The sequence below is a fragment of the Miniopterus schreibersii genome (assembly GCF_964146895.1).
Source record: "Miniopterus schreibersii genome assembly, chromosome: 2".
NCBI lineage: Eukaryota > Metazoa > Chordata > Mammalia > Chiroptera > Miniopteridae > Miniopterus > Miniopterus schreibersii.
In genome coordinates this window covers 98,220,757-98,236,156 of record NC_138102.1, presented here as the reverse complement: position 1 = coordinate 98,236,156, position 15,400 = coordinate 98,220,757, and the positions used below count along the sequence as shown (strand labels likewise).

General features: G+C 36.7%; 1 protein-coding gene across 1 annotated transcript in view; it reads left to right on the top strand.

Annotated features, from left to right (window-relative positions):
* FRY (FRY microtubule binding protein) overlaps window positions 1-15,400 on the top strand; it is a 508,702-nt gene that overhangs the window by 98,769 nt on the left and 394,533 nt on the right. The gene's annotated exons all lie outside the window — the stretch shown is intronic.

The window sequence follows — 15,400 nt, the reverse complement described above, 5'->3', positions numbered from 1 at the left end:
TGTACTTATCTGGTTAAGATTTTGATTTTATTATTTTATTATCTTTGTGGGAAATATATACCCCAACCAATTATTGCTAATATATAAGAAAGCAATGACATTTTCCTACATTGTTATTTTAATGAGCTTTTTTACTAAAATTATTAATTCTCAAGATTTTTCAGTAATGGGTTTTACAGGTATAAATTCATATAACCAGTAAATAAGGCAACTAATTTTATCTTTTACTTCTTTTATTACTTAGTCAGAATTCCTGGATAACATTGTGAAATATTGTCAGTTTCACGTTTTTTGAGAATATCCACAGTACTTCACCATTCAATGTAAGGTGTCAGCTGGTTTTATATTTTAATTTTTATCATATTAATGATTTATTCTTCAAATCCTAGCAAACTAATTTTTTGATCAGGAAGTGAATTTTATTTATTTATTTTTAATTTTTAAAAAAAAATATATCTTTATTGATTTCAGAGAGAGGAAGGGAGAGGGAGAGAGAGATAGAAACATCAATGATGAGAGAGTCATTGATTGGCCGCCTCCTGCATGCCCCTGACTGGGGATCAAACCCGCAACCCGGGTATGTGCCCTGACCAGGAATCGAACCCCGATCACTTGGATCCTAGGCAGACGCTCAACTGCTGAGCCACACCCGGCTGGGCAGGAAGTGAATTTTATTTAGCATCTATTGAAATGATCATGTTTTCCACTTTCTTGAGATCAACTATAATAGATTGAAATAATTATTAATGAATTGTCTAAGGTTGAACTATCTTTGCATTACTGGCATAAAGTCTATTTTGTAATAATTTTCTATTTTTTAAAGTATTTTTAATGGTTTTTAGAGAGAGAGGAAGGGAGACAGAGAGAAACACATTGATGTGAGAGTGGAACATTGATCAGCTTCCTGCTGCATGTTCCCAACTGGGAATCGAGCCCAAAACACAGGCATGTGCCCTGACCAAGAATTGAACCAGCAACCTTTTGGTGCACAGGGTGATGCCCAACCAACTGAGCCACACCGGCCAGGGCCGTAATAATTTTCTTTATACTCACTTGATTTAGTAATATTTTATTAGGATTTCTGCATCTGTGTTTCTAAGTGATATCAGAATGGATTTTTGCTTTGCTTGTTTGTTGTGGACACTATATTTTTCGGCTTTTTGTATCAAGGATGTGTGAATTTTATGAAATGAATTGAAAATCCATATTTTCTGTTATCCAGAATGACTTGAGTAATATAAAAGTATCTGTTACTTAACAATTGCTTAGAAAATAATTTGGTCCTAGTGGCTTTGGGAAAATTGGGTTTTATTTTTTAATCACTGCTACAGTTTCTCCCATAATTATCAGCATAGTGGGATGTCAATATTTTTCTTGGATCACTTTGGTAACAGCTTCCTATAAGATTGTTTATTTCTTACAAATTTAAAACTTAACTCACATAGAGTGTATATGTTGTTCTTCATCATACATTTCCTTTTTTATCCCTAAAGTAGTGTATTTGTACTTTCTCTCAGATTTAGTCTTTACCTTTGGCAGAACTTTCAATCTTTTACTGTCATTTTAAAGAGCCAGTTCTTGGAGTCATTAGTTCTACAATTTTCTAACTCATTACTTTCTGGTTTTATGTGTCTCTTAAATTATTCCCTCCCAAATTCTTTAAATTTATACTTTTTCTCTGTCATCTTAAGTTGTATATTTAATTCATTTATTTCAATTTGTTCTGATTTAATAGAAATTTTAGTTTTAAATTTTTTGCATAGTGTCTGTTAGAGTCCAAAATTTTGGGAATCTGAGGAAACTGCCAAATCATGTAAATCAAACCTTTTGTGTTCCATATTGGGAAAGTAAACAGGTGAAAGGCTTGTCTCACAGCCAGCTAGTTGTAGAACCAAAGTAAGTATCAGTTGCCCTGACCCTCTTTTTCCGCTGTACCATTCTGCCTAGCTTCTTTTTTTCCTTCAACATCCAACTATTTTATTTTTTATTTTTATTTGTTAATATATTTTTATTGTTGACAGTATTACAGATGCCCCCCATTTCCCCTCCTTTACCCCCTCCACCCAGCCCCCCCCCAGGCCTTTACCACCCTATTGTCTATGTCCATGGGCTATATATATAAGTATATAAGTTCTACGATTTATCTCTTCTCGCTCCCTCTCCCTATACACACACACCCCCACACACAGATATGTCAGTCTGTTCCATGCTTCCATGCCTCCAATCTTACTTTGTTGGTCAGTTCATCTTGTTCATTAGATTACACAAATAAATGAGATCTTATAATATTTGTCTTTCTCTGATTGGTTTATTTCACTTAGCATTATAGTCTCCAGGTCCCTCCATGCTATCTCAAAGGGTAAGAGGTACTTCTTTTTTTACAGCTGCGTAGAATTCCATGGTGTAAATGTCCCACAGCTTTTTATCCACTCATCTACTGATGGGCTCTTGGGCTGTTTCCAGACCTTAGCTATTGTAAATAACACTGCTATGAACATACGGGTGCTTATATTCTTTCTGATTGGTGTTGTGGTCTTCCCGGCTTTTCAAAAAAGACCATTGAAATAGGGACAATCATTTCTAGTGGGAATGTGACCTATCTGCCCTAACAGCTTGGGAAACTCTTCTCAAATGCCGAAGACTTGAGTGACCAGCTACACCCTTTCTGAGTACTCTTTTTCTTTCTCTGGGACAGAGATTAGTTTGTGTTGACACAGGCTGAATCAATAAACCGTCTGTTGATTCAGGTAGGGTGCAGGGCCTGTAGAGGGAGGCTTTGGAACTAGAGTTTCAAACCAGTGGAACCACACCTGTCTGGAAGCAGTCTCACATTCCTTTAGCTGCCCGGCGGTAAACCAGACCTCTAGGTTAGAGAGCCTGGCTCTGCCCACTCAGTACTCCAGTGTAACTATGCCCCTCCACCTGTGTGCCAGTAGTCCATCATGACTTGGTTGCATTTTTACCTGAAAATGACACTGGCAAAGGATTGTATCTCCTTGAATTAGAGTTCTGGGAGAAGAGCCAATAAACAGTGGGGATGGGTAGAGAACAAGTGAATTAAGAAAGAGCTGCTCAATTAATAAACCATTGGGTCTGCATGTGTGTGACTTGCTCCTTCCCTTCTCCTTTCTGCCCTAATTTGTATTAGTGAAAGGCGGAATGGCATGGGGCACAAAACAAAGGAGTAGTGTCGACAGGATTCTTCGTTTTTACTTACCAACGTAAATGCTTTCATGTAACATTGGATGTTGATGAACCCTTGAAAATGAAGATATAAAAAGATGGATTTGGGTGTATACATCCCCCTGTACATACATATGTATACACACATATATTTTACACACACAGAAGAGTCTGAAGCCTGAGAGATCTTGTGGTGGAACATCTTCATGTGAAGGAACATGGGTATAAATTTTACCTTTTTTTTAAGTGTCTTTGTTACTGGTCCAAAGTCTGTGAGCCTGACATTTTGAAAGGCCAGAACTCAAAATGTCACCAGAGTTTGGAGTAAGGAAAGGTTTATTGATTGAGAAGGCGCCCACCAAGAAGATGGGAGATCTAGTGATGCCTCAAATCCATCTTACAAAAGTACAGAGTTCAGCCTTCTTTTATGTCAAGGGAAGGGGAAATAGGAGGGGCAAGAGATGATTGACAATCAAGGAACCGTTTGAGGAAGATTGTGCTTAGTCTGTTTCCCTAGTTGATGTGAGTGTGATCAGGGAGTTCCTGCAAATCTTTGATAAACAATATATACTTCCCTTTTCTCCACCAGAGAAGCACTTTCTGGTAAGGATCAGTTTTTGTAAACCTCAAGCCAGAAGCAGAATTCCTCTAATGATTAGCACGTCTATATGCAAGACTAAGCAGAAGCTATGAGCCTGAAGGCCATGGGAACAAAGCAGGCTTGAACAAGGTGGAGTCAGAGAGCCAAGTATTTCACAGCTGTTTTGTCTGAGTTTTTTACATTTTATGCAGAATAATACTCAGTATATGTTTTTATTTCTATTTCTTGCATTGCATGAAGGTAAGGGGAGTTTGACTCTTGTTACCTGGAGTTACCTGTAAAATTCAATGCAACTTATAAAGGTTTATTTATGGGCCAACTCTGTGAAATCCCTGTACCCAGGGGCTTTCCAAAGAAACATCTTGTTTACTTTTACACAGCCACTTCCTGTGTAGTGGATGTTATCATTCTTGCTTTAAAGATGAAGCCATGGAAGCTCAGAGAAATTTACTAACTTACCCTGGATCACACAGTTAATAAATGTCAGAATCTAAAATCAAACCCAGATCTTCTGATTTCAAGTTTAATATTCTTTCATCTGCCTCCCAGACCAAAGCAATTTCATACTACATGTTAATTCCTCCAGGCCTAGGAGAATGCTTTGTTTGCCTTTATGCAGTGCCTTGTCAGCTGTTTCCCAGGAGATTATAAGCTTATTATCCTTATTGGTTTTTATTTTTATCAAAACATTACATATTCATTCTTTGCGAGGTCAGATCACAATGCTATAAAACCTTTAAAAACTAGCCATCCTCTGGCCCACCCTACATAATGAGTTTTTGTCCCAGAATTAATCCATACAATTTGATGTAGAATTTGAAGGGGGAGGAAATAAGAAATTGCATTTCCTTAGTATGTCCCAGGCAGTGTGAGCTGCTCCACTTTCCACAGGGTATCTTACTCAGTCTTCAGAACCCTAATTTATCCTGGGCCTCCAGCCCCTGGGCTAGTTCCGCTCACTGGGCTGCCTCCACCAGCTGTGAGAAATGCATTTATTATCAAGTGTCAAAATCATCAGATGTTTTATATCCTTTGTAAAAATTCAGCTGGTTTTCAGAAGTTCATCCCTCTTGTCATAAATTGATTGGTTACCAGTAAGTCAAAAATGAAACTAAAGCAATCTGCACCAGCAATTTTATTAATCAAAGCTGGTATTCGTTCCTACTCTTCCTTCTGAAAACTGATGTACCTCTTACAACTTTATTAGAATTTTTGTAGTTTTTTTAGGAGCTACTCAAGTCAGAAGTGGTATGTAATTTTAAGTAAGTGTTCTTAATTTGGCCTCTAAAATCTTGGATTTTTCCCTGTCGGCAGAGTGGCACATAGATAACCCTTTGAACTTGTGCAAGCACAGCATGGTCCTCTGTATTTGTGAAATTCAGCACACTGAATCATTTGTTGGCACAAATCATGTTTACTAATTTTTTTGCTTACATTCACTTTTCTATTTAAATAGAAATTTAATCTCCCCTCCTTTTCCCCCCTTTTCTTATTCATGGTGTATCCTGGCTTTCTATACAGAAGCCAATTAATCGGGTCAGGTAATGTTATTATCCGTGGTTCATTAAATTGTGAGTTCTTCAAACTCAGGAACTCTCCCCAGTTCTTTTATGCCCTCTTGCCATAGTTGGACTTATAATTTTGATACATGAAAGAGCTCAATAAATGTGTGTTGCATTGAATGGAAGTGTAGTAACTGTCTGCCTTCAGTGGATGTCCTGTTTGTGCCTCCACAAGCCCTGTTGTGTTCAGAGGCGAGTGCTTTCAGAAGGGGAGTGAAGTTCCCAGGGAGACACAATCTACTGTGACAGACAGCGCCTTGGGTTCCATAGCCCAACTGCCTGCCCCTGCCTTCTTTGCTCTTGCCTCTTCCCTTGGGGCTGTTTCCATTGCCCAAATCTGTATTGTATCATTCTGAATTGAGAAATGTCAGTTTCATGCAATAGCACTAGAATTCTCTTCCCTTCTCCCTCTTTTTTGGTATAACAAGAAAAAAAGTGACTTTCTTGTGATTATTTTTTGCACTCACTCATTTTGAAACTTACCCAAAGCAGTTGTTTGAGCTGTTTGTGAATCAAGAAAATCAACCTTTTAATATTAGAGGCAGGTGTTCAGGCCTTATCTCTCCACGTTGGCCTTTTACCTAAATATTTCAGTTTGTCTTGAACTTTTTTACTGTTTTTCTTTTCCTAACCCCCTTTTTTTCTGCTGATGTCAACTAGTTAGGTATTTTTGTTTAAGTGTATGAAAATATAACTCCCACAGCCCAAAATTGCTTTTAGAAGTTTCCTGGACTCAGAAGACACAATCCTGCTGGTATCTACCTTTGCTCCTGCCCTTAGCCGCAGGAGCCTGCCTCTGTAGGACACATGCACCCAGGGCAAGGCAGAGGTGGCCCCAGTAAGTCAGGAGGATGAGCCTCCAGTTCCACAGCCCAGCAAACATTTACCGAGATCTCACTGTATGTCAGGCACTGAGCCAGGCACTGGGGCTACAAAGATAAGTAAGAAATGAGTTCCATTCCAGCAAGGGAGACTGAGGCATAAGCAGATAAGTATCAGACAGTGCAGGAAATGTAGTGGTAGGTAGTTGTGCAGAGAGAGATAGGAGCACAAAGGGCCCCCTAACTCAGCTGGAAAAAGCCAGAAATTATTTCTTAACGGAGCCTGGGGAAATAGGGGCAGGAGGTGGGGGCTGTGGTGCAGGGAGCAGAGCAGTGAACTAAGGGGTGAGGAGAGAGTAAGAAAGGATTCCAGGAGGAAATGGCAAAATAAACTCAGGTGCTGACTGAGAAATGGCTGGAATGGGGCGTGTGCAGGGCACTGCCACATGCACTTGAGTGCTACTGAACAGGCAGCAAGTGCAAAGAAGGTCTTTGAGAGAGATGAGTGTAAAGAAGTGAACCAGCAGCAGGTCACAGAGGAGTAGAGCTCAAGCTGTCACTGCCTTTCCACCTGTAGGCTGTAGGGAGCCGTTAAAACAATTGAAGCAGAAGAATGACCTTAGCATTTGTGTTTTAGATGGAATCATTTGGCACCAACAGTTAGGATGTGTTTGGGGGTAGAGCTCTAGAGGCAGAGAGGAAGCTATTGCAGAATCCAGGCAAGAGCTAATAGAGACCTGCATTAGAACAAGCATGACAGGAATAGAGGAAGCAATGAGTTCGGGGAGGTAAAACTGGTAGCATCTGGTAAGCAGTGTGTGTAGTGGTGTTCAGAGGAGGGAATTTAGAATAATTCCCAAGTTAGACACTTAAGTGGCCAAGAAAATGCAGGAGGAGTAGCGATTTTGAGATCATGATGATTTCAGTTGTGGATGTGTTGAGTTTTGGGTGATCATATCCATATGGAAATACCCATCAGATGGATGGACATACGGTCCCAAATCTGAGATGGCAGCATGGATTTGAGAATTAGATGTATCTAAAGAATGCATAGCCAGTATTTGAGAATGAGAACATGGATTGATTAAATATCCCTCAATTAACAGTACTTGTCTAAAAACCACGGGTTGCTTAGACATATGAGATAAAGTTCTAAATGGACACACACACACATAAGTAATTATATGTATACATACTGTTCCCCTTCCCCACTAAGGATTAAAAAAATAATAAATATTTTGTGAAGCATTGCATCAGAAGAGACGTTTGTAAGGAATGTAGACAAAACAACATAAACCCAAAACCACATACCTTCTCCAAAAAAAGAGCAGGTCATGTAGAAAATTACAGCTCTGAATCTGTGTCAAGGAAGAGTGTCTGACAGCTACCGGATATGAGAAGTTTCAAATGACTAACTTGTTTGGTTCGGAGGAAAGAATGTTCACAAGTAGCCACCAGAGAGCCCCTTATATCCTCAGTATCGAACAAAGTCACCCTTAGTACATCCTCACCCTACTCACCCTGATGATACGTGTTTACCCAGCCTTTCGTTTCCCCCTAGTAAGTATGCAACTGTATAGAATACTGCTTATTTTTAGATCGGGGCATTCACTAAAGTCATCTCAAAGCAGAAGTAAATGGTAGATGTTTTCTAAGGAAAAGCAGCCTCGCATACGGTATGATATATATTACCTTCCAGAACGACAGCTCGAACAAAACAGAGAACTCTTGTATTAAGCAATGTAAAGAATTTTATTTCTTGTGGTTTCTCTCCTGGAATAGCAGAAGAATAAACATTAGTAAGAGTTGGTAAATATGATATATTTTCAAGTCTGAATTACATTGAGAATCCCATGATAAGTTTTCCAAAACTCTAAAATTTTCTAAAATTCTCAACTGTTTCATTACTGTAAACTTCATAAGAATTCTCTCTCAGTGTGGGAAGGGGATTTAGAAAAACCAAAGTGAAATACCAGCCTTTCAGATCAATAGAAAGTAAAAATAAAGGCCTGACAAAAAATAAAAACATACAAAAGTTTGAGCTGATGTGGTGGTTCATCTTTTGAGAATTTCAGAGAATTACTGTGGAAAAGTGAAAACCACAAAATGTGTTTTATTAAATTACTCATCAAACTTGTACACCTCTATGAAGATCAAAATGAAACCACAAAAAAGCGTAGATGGAAAAACACTGACCTCCGTGATAGGATAGTGTTTCATGGAGGTGGTGTGAGAGCTGACCCTTTGTGGAGAAACTCGTTCAACAACAAGAAAAATACAGGTTTGTGTAGAACAGAGGGATTACTGACAGAGTGAGAACATTGTTGACTCCCAGTTATTTTCCATCTACTTTGAGGACAACCTGTAGAAAAATAGAAATTATATTTTAAGTTGCCCCCTTCCAACTGTTGTGGTGTGCTGAAGTGAAAATGTTATTTCTGTAGTTGTCTGTATAAGTTATAATTATAGATAACTCATTTGGCTTGTATCTGACTCCTGAGCCAGACATGAATTATTTGAAGTTACTTTTCTCTGGTCCACCTTCTTCTTTTTTAAAATATATCTTTATTGATTAAAGAGAGAGGAGAGAGAGAGAGAGAGAGAGAGAGAAAGAGAGAGAGAGAGAGAGAGAAAAATCAGCTGCCTCCTGCATGCCCCCAACTGGAAATCAAGCCTGCAACCCCGGACATGTGCCCTGACCAGGAATCGAACCATGATCTGCTGGATCCTAGGTCAGCGCTCAACCACTGAGCCACGCCCGGCTGGGCTGGCCCACCTTCTTTAGCACATTTGAAAGTAGATTTTGTACTGATCACATAGCACCAAGGCCAATCCTACTTGTAGGGGAGGCAGGGCCTGGAACACAATGAGCAGGACTTTAAGGCACATCACAAACTTGTTCTGGTTTTCCCCACCATGGCCTGCTACAGTGCCCAAAGAGACCATAACAAATGTCTTTGGATGAAGACAGCAGTTCCAAAACTTTGTTTTGTAGAACATGAGGGCCAGGGTATACTGATAATTGTTACATAGAAGAAAAGAGGAAAGAAACTTCTGTATTTAACTAAGTTTGGAAAATGCTGGTAAAACAGCGTTAAGCAGAATCGAATCTTTGCAGGCCCTTCAAGCATGTGGCACCATTCCCTGGATGGATTCATGGGCTGAGATCTAGGTCTGAGGTTGAATCTGGTTGGGTGGTAAGTAGCAGGACAAAGCCTGAAATCTGGAACCAAATGTGCCAAAATGTTTGCTGTGGTTGTCTTGATTGGTGAGGTTTTATAATTTTTTTTAGCTTCCTTTTGTTTACTTTTTTGTGCTTTTCAAATATTCTGCAACAAGCATCTATTTCCTTTGTAATCAAAAGAGTTTTTTAAAAAAATCAAATATGGAATTACTTTGTGATTTAGCTACTATAAAAATATTTGTCTTTCTTTAAATTATAATTACTAATAGTATTAATATAACCAGCAAGAAGTATGGATTTTGTGCAACAAACCAAAAATAGATCTGCTTCAAGAGTTGTTTTAAATCCTATCTCATAGCTATTTATCATAAATTAGTAATATAAATGTATAGTTATATTTTATGGGGGGTAGAAAGATGTTGCTTTGACTTACAGGAAGTTTTGTTTCTGATACTTGGACCTTCCCTAGCTTCTAGAATATGACATAAAATAAATCACCTTTTTATCTAGAAAGTGATAAAAATAAATAGAAGAATAGATAGATGATAGATGATAGATAGATAGATGATAGATAGATAGATAGATGATAGATAGATAGATGATAGATAGATGATAGATGATAGATAGATAGATAGATAGATAGATAGATAGATAGATAGATGATAGATAGAGATAGATAGATGATAGATAGATATAGATAGATAGATGATAGATGATGATAGATAGATAGATAGATAGATAGATAGATAGATAGATAGATGATAGATGATAGATAGATAGATAGATGATAGATAGATAGATAGATAGATAGATAGATAGATAGATAGATAGATAGATAGATAGATGATAGATAGATAGATAGATGATTGATATAGATAGATGATAGGTGATAGATGATAGATAGATGATAGATTAGATGATAGATAGATAGATAGATAGATAGATAGATAGATAGATAGATAGATAGATAGATAGATAATAGATAGATAGATAGATAGATAGATAGATGATAGATAGATAGATGATAGATAGATGATAGATAGATAGATAGATAGATAGATAGATAGATAGATAGATAGATAGATGATAGATAGATAGATGATAGATGATAGATAGATAGATAGATGATAGATAGATAGATAGATAGATAGATAGATGATAGATAGATGATAGATAGATAGATAGATAGATAGATAGATAGATAGATAGATAGATAGATGATAGATAGATGATAGATAGATAGATAGATAGATGATAGATAGATAGATAGATAGATGATAGATAGATAGATAGATGATAGATAGATAGATAGATAGATAGATAGATAGATGATAGATAGATAGATAGATAGATAGATGATAGATAGATGATGATGATAGATAGATAGATGATAGATAGATAGATAGATAGATAGATAGATAGATAGATGATAGATAGATGATAGATAGATAGATAGATAGATAGATAGATGATAGATAGATGATGATGATAGATAGATAGATGATAGATAGATAGATAGATAGATAGATGATAGATAGATAGATAGATAGATGATAGATAGATAGATGATAGATAGATGATAGATAGATAGATAGATAGATAGATAGATAGATAGATAGATAGATAGATAGATAGATGATAGATAGATAGATAGATGATAGATAGATAGATAGATGATAGATAGATAGATAGATGATAGATAGATAGATAGATGATAGATAGATAGATGATAGATAGATAGATAGATAGATAGATAGATAGATAGATAGATAGATAGATAGATAGATGATAGATAGATAGATAGATATAGATAGATATAGATAGATAGATAGATAGATGATAGATGATAGATAGATAGATGATAGATAGATAGATAGATGATAGATAGATAGATAGATAGATAGATAGATAGATAGATAGATAGATAGATAGATAGATAGATGATAGATGATAAATCTTTCTGTGATAATGGGGGAACCTGGGAGAGCTGAAGTGGAGAACTAAGACCTATCTTACTGGTGAAGATGATCCCAAATTTTGACAAAGTTTCCTGAAAGCTGGCTGGAATTCAATAGTGAGTAAACAGACATGGCACATTCTAAAATCTTAGGTAAAACATAGGCGTCTAGAATCCGGAGCTGGAATTTAATTTCTAGACAGAGGAAAGAAAATGGTGGCTCCTGCCAACACCTAAGAATGGAGGTATTGAAAGGACACCTTCTGATATCCCTCATTTGATTCAGGTGCTCTTTCCTGATCACAGAAAATGGCCCAGAAATGAGGGCGTGGCAAAGGAGAAGTTTGGTGTAAAGTGGAGATAACGGTAGTATCATACTGGTGACGTTAGTAAACAAAATACTGCATGAAAATGCTTAGTACAGGATATGACAGGAGGAGTGCACAATAAATTACTATTATCAGCAGTGGATTAAGAGACAGTGTCTTTTTGCTATTTTTATATTGATTCCAGTTTTATTGGGTAGTGATAAGAGAATATCTCATATAGTAAGAAAACATGAAACAAGTTGGTATTTGAAATGTGGTACATGTTCATTTTTTTGCTCTTCTCAATGAATTTGAGAATTCTCCACCCATTAGACCAGGCTTCTTAATTGTGATATTTAAATCTGTACTCTTACAGACTTTTTGTTTGCTTGATAAGAGTTTCTGAGAGACTTTTACTGTTGTGCACATAACAAGCAGTAGGAATAAAAAAAAAAAAAAAGATAACCCTACAAAGCTAAGTTGGCATTTAAATGGCCATGAGTTATAAAGTTTATCCAAAGACTACACCTGCATTTGCACAGAATAGAACTAGCTCAATATATAAAATGACCAGGACATTTCAAATACTTTTCAGTCAATGTGTGGTATTACCTCAACAATCAGTTTAAGGTTCAATCCAGCTTCAAAGCCACAGACAGTTTTCTGCTGCCATTTCTATCTAGAAAATTCAAATAGGATAGTCTTCAGAACATCAGCAGCGTCGGAAACTGTGAGTGGAACCTTCAGACTAGCCAATTTTATCCAGCCCTTTGGTATCTAGCAAGGCTGCACCTAAACCAGCTGAGATAATCTATGTTCATCCTTATCTTGAAGTTCTTTGGCCTAAAAGATTTCACAGATTTTCTTTGTAACTTGCGAGGAAACTTCTTAACAAATGCCTTTTATTCATTTCAGCTTTTTACTCATTGACTCGTTTGTTCATTCTGTAGTAGTTGTTGGCCACGTTCTCTGGTGAGTTACTTTAACAATGAATGTGTTACCTGGGAATGTCAATGTAGATGTCCTTGCAGGCATTCTTTGAAGTTTATGGTGTAGAAATTAAAAACTAAAGACATAAATCAGGATACAAAAACGCTTGTCTTCAGTGAAAAAGACCCACAGAACTCCTGGGTATATGTATGTTTTTCACTCACTCTTGACTGAGATGAATTGTTTCACTTTTGTTTATTAATTTTATCAGCTGAAGTCCAGAACACTTCTGAATCTGGTCACATGTACTGAGGAAGGTATAACATTGCCTTTAAAAAAAAGTTTTGGGTTTTAACCAATATATAATAAAATGTTCATATTTAAAGAGTACAATTTGATTAGTGTGGATATATGTATATACCTATGAATCCATCACCCTCAACATTTCACCATGTCCCTTGGTAATCCCTCCCTCCCACCCCTCTATCCCTATCACCAGGGAACCAGTGATCTGTTCTCTGTCACTGTAGCTTAGTTTACATTTTCTAGAAGTTTATATAAATGGAATCATACATTATGCAAACTTTTTAGTCTGGCTTCTTTCTTTACCAAATATATGCCTTCCAAATATTTTCTCCCAGTTTATGACTCTTCATTCTCTTCAAAGAGCAGATTTTTAAGAACATTTTTTAGAAGATTTTAATTTTGATAAAGCTCAGTTTATTAATTTGTGTTTTTATGAAGTAGAGGTTTTCTCCTACATTTTGTTTTAGAAATTTTAAGATTTTAGAGTTTATGTTTAGGTTTGTGGTCCATTTTTAGTTTGTTTTTGCATGTGGTGTGAGATATAGATAAATGTCTGTTTGTTTGATTGTTTTTGCATATCTAATGGTTCTATCACTTCGTTAAAAAGGCTATCCTTTCACCACTGAATTGCTTTTGGAACTTTGTCAAAAGTCAGTTGTCCATTTTTATGTGGGCCCATTTCTGGATTCCCTGTTCTATTCCATTGATTTTTGTTTGTTTGTTTGTTCTCTGTCTCTGAGCCAGAACCACACTGTCATGGTTACTGTACCTTTATGTGAAGTTTTTGAAATGGTCGTATTAATCTTCTGGCTTGTTGTGTCTAGTCTTGATCCTTTGCATTCCCATGTGAATGTTAGTATCAGCTTGTCAATTTCTGCAAAAAAGCCTGCTAGGATTTTGATTGATTTGTATTGAATCAATAGGTTAATTTGGAAAGAATTGATATCTTAGCAATATTGAGCCTTCTGACCCATGAACATGATCTCTCTCTCTCTCTACTTATATAGGTTTTTTGTAATTTCTTAGTAATGTAATTTTTTTTGTTCAAAATATTACAGATGTCCCTTTTTCTCCCCAATGACCCATTCCACCACCCCCTACCCCCCTCCACAGTCCCAATCCCCACCATTGTCTGTGTCCTTGTGTTATGCATATATGCATATAAGTTCTTTGGTTATTCTCTCCCCCTCTACCCACCTGCCCTCCTCCATCCCTCTGAGATTCGTGAGTCTGATCCATGCTTCCATGTCATTGAATCATTTCTGTTCATCAGTTTATTAAGTTCTTTACATTCTACATATAAGTGAGATCATGTGATATTTGTCTTTCTCTGCCTAGCTTATTTCACTTAGCATAATATTCTCCAGGTCCATCCATACTGTCCCAAAGGGTACAAGGTCCTTCTTCTTTATGGCTGCGTAGTATTCCATGGTGTAAATGTCCCACAGCTTTTTTACCCACTCATCTACTGATGGGCACTTGGGCTGTTTCCAGATCTTAGCTATTGTAAACTGTGCTGCTATGAACATAGGGGTGCATATATTCTTTCTGATTAGTATTTCAGGATTCTTAGAATATATTCCTAGAAGTGGGAACACTGGGTCAAAAAGCAGTTCCATTTTTAATTTTTTAATGTTTTCCATAGTGGCTGCACCAGTCTGCATTCCCACCAGCAGTGTACTAGGGTTCCCCTTTCTCCACATCCTCACCAGCACATGTCGTTTGTTGATTTGTTGATGGGAGCCATTCTGTCAGGTGTGAGGTGATACCTCATTATGGTTTTAATTTGCATCTCCCTGATGATTAGCAATGTTGAGCAAGTAATATAATTTCTTTTCTCAGGTTTATCTGTAAAAAGTTAATAATTTTGTGATATTGTTTTTTAAGCTTTATTTTCCAGTTTTCATTGCTAATATAGAAATACAATTGATTTTTATGCATATATCTTGTATCCTGCAACCTTGCTGAACTCATTTATTCTTGTAACTTTCTTGTAGATTCTGTTAGATTTTCTGCATAGACGATTATGTTATCTGCAAATGTAGTTTTACATCTTCCTCTACAATTTGGATGCCTTCTGTTTCTTTTTCTTACCCAATTTCACTGGCTTGAACATCCAGTATAAGGTTAAATAGAAATGGTGACAGTAGACATTTGTGCCTTGTTCTGGATCTTAGAGGAAAAGCATTCAGTCTTTCATCATTAAGTATGATGTTATCTATAAGTTTTTCATAGATATACTTTATTAGGTTGAGAAAGTCTCCTTGGGTTCTTACTTTTTGAGTGTTGTCAAGAATACCACCCTCTAACTAGATAATTTTTATAGAAGTGGCATTCATTCTAATGATGAAGGTAACCATTTCATTTGCCAGAATAATACCTCCTGGCATTTATGTGACTACATGTAATTTCTGAATTTGTTATTTATTATGTTGTTTGTATATAACATTTTTCACCTCAGTATATCAACCATTACTTAGGTAATTCACACAATTCATTGGTGAAAGAAGCAAAAATTATTCCCTTTACTTTTTTAGATCAGAAAGTC